At 32.1% G+C, this 9,086-nt stretch overlaps 2 non-coding genes across 2 annotated transcripts; both read left to right on the forward strand.

Annotated features, from left to right (window-relative positions):
* The first annotated feature begins 2,178 nt into the window (after positions 1-2,178).
* On the forward strand, positions 2,179-4,334 carry LOC123303900. Its single transcript, XR_006535972.1, has one exon. It is a non-coding gene; the product is annotated as a small subunit ribosomal RNA (ribosomal RNA).
* Positions 4,335-5,287: 953 nt separating this feature from the next.
* On the forward strand, positions 5,288-5,442 carry LOC123303899. Its single transcript, XR_006535971.1, has one exon. It is a non-coding gene; the product is annotated as a 5.8S ribosomal RNA (ribosomal RNA).
* Positions 5,443-9,086: the final 3,644 nt, after the last annotated feature.

Raw genomic sequence — 9,086 nt, forward strand, 5'->3', positions numbered from 1 at the left:
TGAATGTATATCTATGTATAACAGTGTATTAGTGGTATTACGTTCAGCAGTCTCACACATATGATATAGTATGGTATAGTATAAGTTGTTTATTTTTCATACTGTCCGTGTATCATTCAACAAAGGTGGTGTAGAGTTGTATATGGCTTGGTATGACGTTGTTGCAATTCTATGGACACTATGATATTACGGATGCACAGATAGAGGAATAACACTTATCGTATATGTATCATTTATGTATGTTGACTGTGTAATGAATACTAAATATAATAAAATAATACACTTTTTAATAGAATAACATTTGTTTCATGTTTTAGTATGATATTAAATGGTATAGAATAGGTTGTTTATTTTTCATACTGTCCGTGTATCATTCAACAAAGGTGGTGTAGAGTTGTATATGGCTTGGTATGACGTCGTTGCAATTCTATGGACACTATGATATTACGGAATAACAGAAAGAGGAATAAAACTTATTGTATATGTATCATTTATAACGTACTTTTATGTTGACAAGAATGAATGTATATCTATATGAAATAGTGTATTTTGTGGTATTATGTTCAACAGTCTTACATATATGATATAGTATGATATAGTATAATTTGTTTATTTTTCATACTCTAAGTGTATCATTCAACAAAGGTGGTGTAGAGTTGTATATGGCTTGGTATGACGTCGTTGCAATTCTATGGACACCATGATATCACGAAAAAACAGAAAGAAAAATAACAATTATCGTATATGTATCATCTATATTATTATTGTATTTTGACTATGTAATGAATGCCAAATTTAAAAATATACACTTTCTTAATAGAATAACATTTATTTTAGTATAATATAAAATGATATTGAATATGTTGTTTAATTTTCATACTGTTCGTGTATCATTCAACAAAGGTGGTGTAGGTATGTATATGGCTTGGTATGACGCTTTTGCATGTCTATGGACACCATGATATTACGAAAAAACAGAAAGAAGAATAACACTTTTCAAATATGTATCATTTATATATTTTATTAACATGAACGCAAAATATACAAAATTATATATATATATACTCAAAATATTCTGGATGGTAATCAGTTTGGTTTATTTTGATATTTAATATTGTATTTTGGTTTTTTTGCTAGTAATGTTTCGAATATGTATATGCTGTTATTATTTTTTAGGTGTACATTGTATTAAATTGTTATCAATTATTTAATGTATGTATACAAAATAATAGCAAAAACATTTTCAATTATTATATAAAAATTTTTTTTTTTACACATGCATATTTATTAATATATGAAATTTTATCTCAGTTTTAATAAATATGTATTGAAATGAATAATAATACAATCTTATATATATTGATAATAGTCTGGATGGTAATCAGTTTGGATTATTTTGATATTAAATATTGTATTATTATTTTTGTAAAAAAATTAATGAGAATTTTGTAAAAAAACCTCTATATGTATATCTTTTTATATCAATATTTAAAAAAAAATTTTTTTTTATTAAATTATTGATTATAAATAGAATAACATATAAATTTTTTTGTCAAAGCAAGTTCATGGGTTATAAGTTTTAAACTTTACACTCCCATATGAGCACACAATATTTATATAAAAATTATTTTTATAAATAATATTACATTGACTCACCTCATACCAAGCGAGAATATTAAGTGTTATTATAACGTTTTTTATTTAAAATTAACTTTTTAAATAAAATTAAAAAATAAATGACGCTTTCAATCTAGCGACGAGTATGAGAAAATGTTTGAAATATTTTAAGACCCATTTGGTGATGGTCTGACAAAAATCATAATTATTTTTTTTTTTTTTTATTCAATAATATTTATTATGAATAACATGTTATATATTTCTTTTTGTAAAAGCAAAAAAATTATATAAATGACATAATAAAATATATATTTGAAAAAAAAAAAAATTAATAATAATATATATATCTCATATGTTTTTTCTATTAATTTTAAAACAATAGAGATATAAAAAAAAAAAAATTTATATCAGTAATGGGTGAGACCATCTGATATTTAAAATGAAATTGTAATAATATTATTATATATTAATAATTATTGTATGAAAATTTTTTTTCTTATAATAAGAAAACAAAAATATCATGTATATTATTATATATTTAATATTATAAATACAAATAGTTCCCTGGTTGATCCTGCCAGTAGTCATATGCTTGTCTCAAAGATTAAGCCATGCATGTCTCAGTACAAGCCAAATTAAGGTGAAACCGCGAAAGGCTCATTATATCAGTTATGGTTCCTTAGATCGTACCCACATTTACTTGGATAACTGTGGTAATTCTAGAGCTAATACATGCAAACAGAGTTCCGACCAGAGATGGAAGGAATGCTTTTATTAGATCAAAACCAATCGGTGTAAATTTTAATTTGCATCGTTTAATTTGGTGACTCTGAATAACTTTAAGCTGATCGCACGGTCTCGTACCGGCGACGCATCTTTCAAATGTCTGCCTTATCAACTGTCGATGGTAGGTTCTGCGCCTACCATGGTTGTAACGGGTAACGGGGAATCAGGGTTCGATTCCGGAGAGGGAGCCTGAGAAACGGCTACCACATCCAAGGAAGGCAGCAGGCGCGCAAATTACCCACTCCCGGCACGGGGAGGTAGTGACGAAAAATAACGATACGGGACTCATCCGAGGCCCCGTAATCGGAATGAGTACACTTTAAATCCTTTAACGAGGATCCATTGGAGGGCAAGTCTGGTGCCAGCAGCCGCGGTAATTCCAGCTCCAATAGCGTATATTAAAGTTGTTGCGGTTAAAAAGCTCGTAGTCGAATCTGTGTCCTACACTGTTGGTTCAATGCTCGCATTGTTTAACTAGCATGTTATGTGGGACGTCCTACCGGTGGGTGGTACAGATTATGTATAAAGTATATTTTAGTGTTATTATTTATTTAATGCATTATATATATTTTTATTATGTAATTTGTCGTAAGTGTTTAACCGTTAAGAGCGGTGGCAGCCCCCAATTGCAATCCCGTCGCGGTGCTCTTAATTGAGTGTCGAGGTGGGCCGGTACGTTTACTTTGAACAAATTAGAGTGCTTAAGGCAGGCTCAAATTTTGCCTGAATATTGTGTGCATGGAATAATGGAATAGGACCTCGGTTCTATTTTGTTGGTTTTCGGAACTCCGAGGTAATGATTAATACGGACAGATGGGGGCATTCGTATTGCGACGTTAGAGGTGAAATTCTTGGATCGTCGCAAGACGGACAGAAGCGAAAGCATTTGCCAAAAATGTTTTGATTGATCAAGAACGAAAGTTAGAGGTTCGAAGGCGATCAGATACCGCCCTAGTTCTAACCATAAACGATGCCAGCTAGCGATCCGCCGAAGTTCCTCCGATGACTCGGCGGGCAGCTTCCGGGAAACCAAAGCTTTTGGGTTCCGGGGGAAGTATGGTTGCAAAGCTGAAACTTAAAGGAATTGACGGAAGGGCACCACCAGGAGTGGAGCCTGCGGCTTAATTTGACTCAACACGGGAAACCTCACCAGGCCCGGACACCGGAAGGATTGACAGATTGAGAGCTCTTTCTTGATTCGGTGGGTGGTGGTGCATGGCCGTTCTTAGTTGGTGGAGCGATTTGTCTGGTTAATTCCGATAACGAACGAGACTCTAGCCTGCTAAATAGACGTACTTTACCGGCATCTCAAGGCCCATCGGCTGTTTGTTTCCCATTTCATTCATTTTCATGTGTGTTATGTATTGTATTTATATATGCATGTATTTTTGAGATTTAACGATCAAGATTATATTTTGTATATATTGTGCTTTATGTTGCATATGTTATGGTGTATGGGTACGCAGTTTTTTGATGTGGTTTTTACTGCCGGCGTACAAATAATTCTTCTTAGAGGGACAGGCGGCATTCTAGCCGCACGAGATTGAGCAATAACAGGTCTGTGATGCCCTTAGATGTTCTGGGCCGCACGCGCGCTACACTGAAGGAATCAGCGTGTCCTCCCAGGCCGAAAGGTCCGGGTAACCCGCTGAACCTCCTTCGTGCTAGGGATTGGGGCTTGCAATTGTTCCCCATGAACGAGGAATTCCCAGTAAGCGCGAGTCATAAGCTCGCGTTGATTACGTCCCTGCCCTTTGTACACACCGCCCGTCGCTACTACCGATTGAATGATTTAGTGAGGTCTTCGGACTGGTACGCGGCAATATTTCTGATATTGCCGATGTTGCTGGGAAGATGACCAAACTTGATCATTTAGAGGAAGTAAAAGTCGTAACAAGGTTTCCGTAGGTGAACCTGCGGAAGGATCATTAACGATATATATAAAATATATTTATTTATATTTTTTGTATTGTTTTTAAATATTCCAAAAAATAAAAATATTATTGATAAGAAATATTTTTTTTAACAAAATAACATATTAATATGTAATTTTCTCAAAATATATAATAGTAATTATGTGTTAAAAGAGATTTATTTTGGTTATGATATCATATTAAAGTAATACGCCAAACTTTTTTTATACACATAATATATCTATACATATAATATAGAGAATATTATATAAATATTAATAATATATTTGTTACATATAAAATATTTTTATATTCAATATTATTATTATTATTAAACAATAATTATTAATAAAATCTATAAATAATTTCTCTTATAAAAAAGTGAAATTAAAAATAGAATATATTGAAATTATTTGTTTATATGTATATAATCTCTATTAAGAAAAATAAAATAAGATTATAATTGATATAATCTATATTTTTATTTTTCTATGTTATATAATAAAAATAAAGAAAACACAAGATAAAATTTTTTTAAAGAATAAAATTTATTTCAAATTTAAATTTCTTTATGTTTTGTCTTGATATTTCTTTTTTTTTATTAAAAGTTATTATGTTAAAAAACAAACCCATTTGTTTTGTACCATATTAATATTATATATATTTTTATGTAGAAAATAATTTATAAAAAAAAAATAAATACATTTCTATAAAATATACCAAATATTAATTATTATATCTAGCTAGCACTAACAAAAATATCAAAAATGTTATGTATATATTTATTAATACCATAATATCTTTAATTTATATATATATATATTTAAAATAAAATATATAATTTATATTCTAGAAAAATTTTTTTATTTTAAAAGAATTTATAAAGATATATAAATTAATAATTTTATTTTTTATATTAAAAATAAAGATTATTATTAATAATAATACTTACATTTAAAATTTAAAAAGATTACCCTGGACGGTGGATCACTTGGCTCGTGGGTCGATGAAGAACGCAGCTAATTGCGCGTCAACTTGTGAACTGCAGGACACATGAACATTGACATTTCGAACGCACATTGCGGTCCTTGGATACTGTTCCCGGACCACATCTGGCTGAGGGTCGTATACATTATATTAATATAATAAAAGATTATTTTACATAAAATTTTTTTTATGAAAAAGAAATTTATCAATAATTAAAAAAGAAAATTTATTTTTTCATATTTAATTAAATTGATAAATAAAATTTTTATAAAAGAAATGTAAAATTATTTATATATGAATGTTTTACGCCAAATATAAGAAAAAAATAAATATAAAATGTTTTTAATAGCATTTAAAATTTATATATTTTTTATTATTTGTCGACATTTTTAAATTAATATATCAATATTATTTTTTATCATTTATATATAATATTATAAAACTTTATGTTAATAATAATATTAATAATAAATGATATTAATAATATATTTTTAAAATATTAAATAAAGAAGAATAAACAAAAATATTATATATTAATATTTTGTTATGGAATATTTTATTTGTAATAAAATTTTCAATATACTCGAAAAAAATTAATATATATAATTATTTATTTTTTATTTTCTTCTCTTTAGATAAATATAAAAATAATATTATATAATAATATTAAAAAAATTTGAGTATGAATAATTAAGAAAATTGTTTACTTATAAAATATAACAAAAACATAATATATAAAAAAAATTTTTGTTTTAATACTTCTAAAAACTTTTACGACCTCAGAGTAGGTGAGATTACCCGCTGAATTTAAGCATATTATTAAGCGGAGGAAAAGAAACTAACTAGGATTCCCTTAGTAGCGGCGAGCGAACAGGGATAAGCCCAGCACTGAACCCCGTGGCTGATAAACAGACACTTGGGGAATGTAGTGTTTAGGAAGATTCAATATAAACCTATTGTTATATAATACATCCAAGTCCATCTTGAATGGGGCCATATACCCATAGAGGGTGCCAGGCCCGTAGTGATTATTATTGATGATAGGTGAATCTTTCCTTAGAGTCGGGTTGCTTGAGAGTGCAGCTCTAAGTGGGTGGTAAACTCCATCTAAGGCTAAATATTACCACGAGACCGATAGCGAACAAGTACCGTGAGGGAAAGTTGAAAAGAACTTTGAAGAGAGAGTTAAAGAGTACGTAAAACCGTTCAGGGGTAAACCTGAGAAACCCGAAAGGTCGAAAGATGAGATTCATTTACTTTTTATCGTTAATCAACCAATTTGTACTAGCATGTGACAAAAATTTTTATTAGGAATTTATTTTTAGTAAAAATATATGCACTGCTGTATATTGTTAATTGTATGATAACGAGGTATGCACTTCTCATCTTGTAGGACGTTGCGACCCATTAAATATTAATCTATAGGCATTGGTGCGTTGATTAATGTACAATATTATTTTTTGATAATATTTTGTGTATGTTAAACGCCTATGTTTCTTGATTAATTGTTTGATGGTATTAATTATAAATTGATATTGAGTCGCGTTATTAACGCGTTCAGATCCACCACGAGTATAAATAGGTTTTTTTATTAAAACATATTATATATACGGATTTTATGCCGTTATATGATACTATTTAACTGTCAGTAGGTGTATGATAATGAACTGGCTCATTTTTTTTTATTAAAAATTTATCTGTCAGCGACGATATAGCTTTGGGTACTTTCAGGACCCGTCTTGAAACACGGACCAAGGAGTCTAGCATGTACGCAAGTCATTGGGAATAAAATATTTTTTCATCGAAATATTTATAAATTTTATGAAACCCAAAGGCACAATGAAAGTAAATATTATTTATATTTTTTTATAAATGATAAAAGGAGGATATATTTATATTATGTATTAAATATCGCACTCCTAGGGCGTCTTATATTATTATAATTTAGTTTTCGGATTATATTATAATAGAGGCGCACCTAGAGCGTACACGCTGGGACCCGAAAGATGGTGAACTATGCCTGGTCAGGATGAAGTCAGGGGAAACCCTGATGGAGGTCCGTAGCGATTCTGACGTGCAAATCGATCGTCGGAACTGGGTATAGGGGCGAAAGACTAATCGAACCATCTAGTAGCTGGTTCCCTCCGAAGTTTCCCTCAGGATAGCTGGCGTTCATTATATAAGAGTCTCATCCGGTAAAGCGAATGATTAGAGGCCTTGGGGCCGAAACGACCTCAACCTATTCTCAAACTTTAAATGGGTGAGATCTCTAGCTTGCTTAAAAACATTATTTATAATGTGAAGCTATGAGAATATATTTTTTATATATGGATCAGAGTGCCAAGTGGGCCACTTTTGGTAAGCAGAACTGGCGCTGTGGGATGAACCAAACGTAGAGTTAAAGCGCCAAAATTGACGCTTATGGGATACCATGAAAGGCGTTGGTTGCTTAAGACAGCAGGACGGTGGCCATGGAAGTCGGAATCCGCTAAGGAGTGTGTAACAACTCACCTGCCGAAGCAACTAGCCCTGAAAATGGATGGCGCTGAAGCGTCATGCTTATACTCTACCGTTAGTTGGTATTTTCGATAAAAGATTTATCTTTTATCATGAAACCCTAACGAGTAGGAGGGTCGCGGTGGTGTGCGCGGAAGGATTGGCCGTGAGGCCATCTGGAGCCGCCATCGGTGCAGATCTTGGTGGTAGTAGCAAATACTCCAGCGAGGCCCTGGAGGACTGACGTGGAGAAGGGTTTCGTGTGAACAGCCGTTGCACACGAGTCAGTCGATCCTAAGCCCTAGGTGAAAACCGATGTTAATGTTTGATGTGTTTAATAATATAAAATAAATACAATATTATTAATGAATATTATTGCTTTTTAAAAAACAATAAACATTATTAATAAATATGTATAAATATATATATAAATATATACATCCATTGGGCGAAAGGGAAACCGGTTCCTATTCCGGTACCCGGCAGCGGAACCGTTTATAAGTCGGGCCCTCGTAAGAGAGTTCGTCAGGGTAACCTAAAAAGGCCTGGAGACGCCGTCGGAAGATCCAGGAAGAGTTTTCTTTTCTGCATGAGCGTTCGAGTTCCCTGGAATCCTCTAGCAGGGAGATAGGGTTTGGAACGCGAAGAGCACCGCAGTTGCGGCGGTGTCTGGATCATTCCCTCGGACCTTGAAAATCCAGGTGAGGGCCACGTGGAGGTGTCGCGCCGGTTCGTACCCATATCCGCAGCAGGTCTCCAAGGTGAAGAGCCTCTAGTCGATAGATTAATGTAGGTAAGGGAAGTCGGCAAATTGGATCCGTAACTTCGGGATAAGGATTGGCTCTGAGGACCGGGGCGTGTCGGGCTTGATTGGGAAGAAGGTTATGGCCAACGTGCCGGGCCTGGGCGAGATGAAACCATGTACCCTCACATTATCATATATTATGTACCGACATATTATATACATTTTATGTTTATTATATTAACTGTGCATTTAATGTAATGTAATGTATCTAGCTGCTGTATATTGTACTTGTATGATATGTGGTATGTGATGATATTATTTACTTATGTTGGTGTATATGTTGTATAATAAGTTATGCATTTAATGTTGTATATGCACGGGCATAATTATTATGTGTGTGTTGTTTGGTGTGTGTGTGAATTCGAGTTCGGTCCCGTGCCTTGGCCTCCTACGGAACTTTCTTGCTGCGAGACTTTACTCAACATATATAAATAAAATAATTTAATTGAAATATACTTGTATACGTAGATTTTATTATTTAT

The sequence above is a fragment of the Chrysoperla carnea genome (assembly GCF_905475395.1).
Source record: "Chrysoperla carnea chromosome X unlocalized genomic scaffold, inChrCarn1.1 SUPER_X_unloc_156, whole genome shotgun sequence".
Taxonomy (NCBI): Eukaryota; Metazoa; Arthropoda; class Insecta; order Neuroptera; family Chrysopidae; genus Chrysoperla; species Chrysoperla carnea.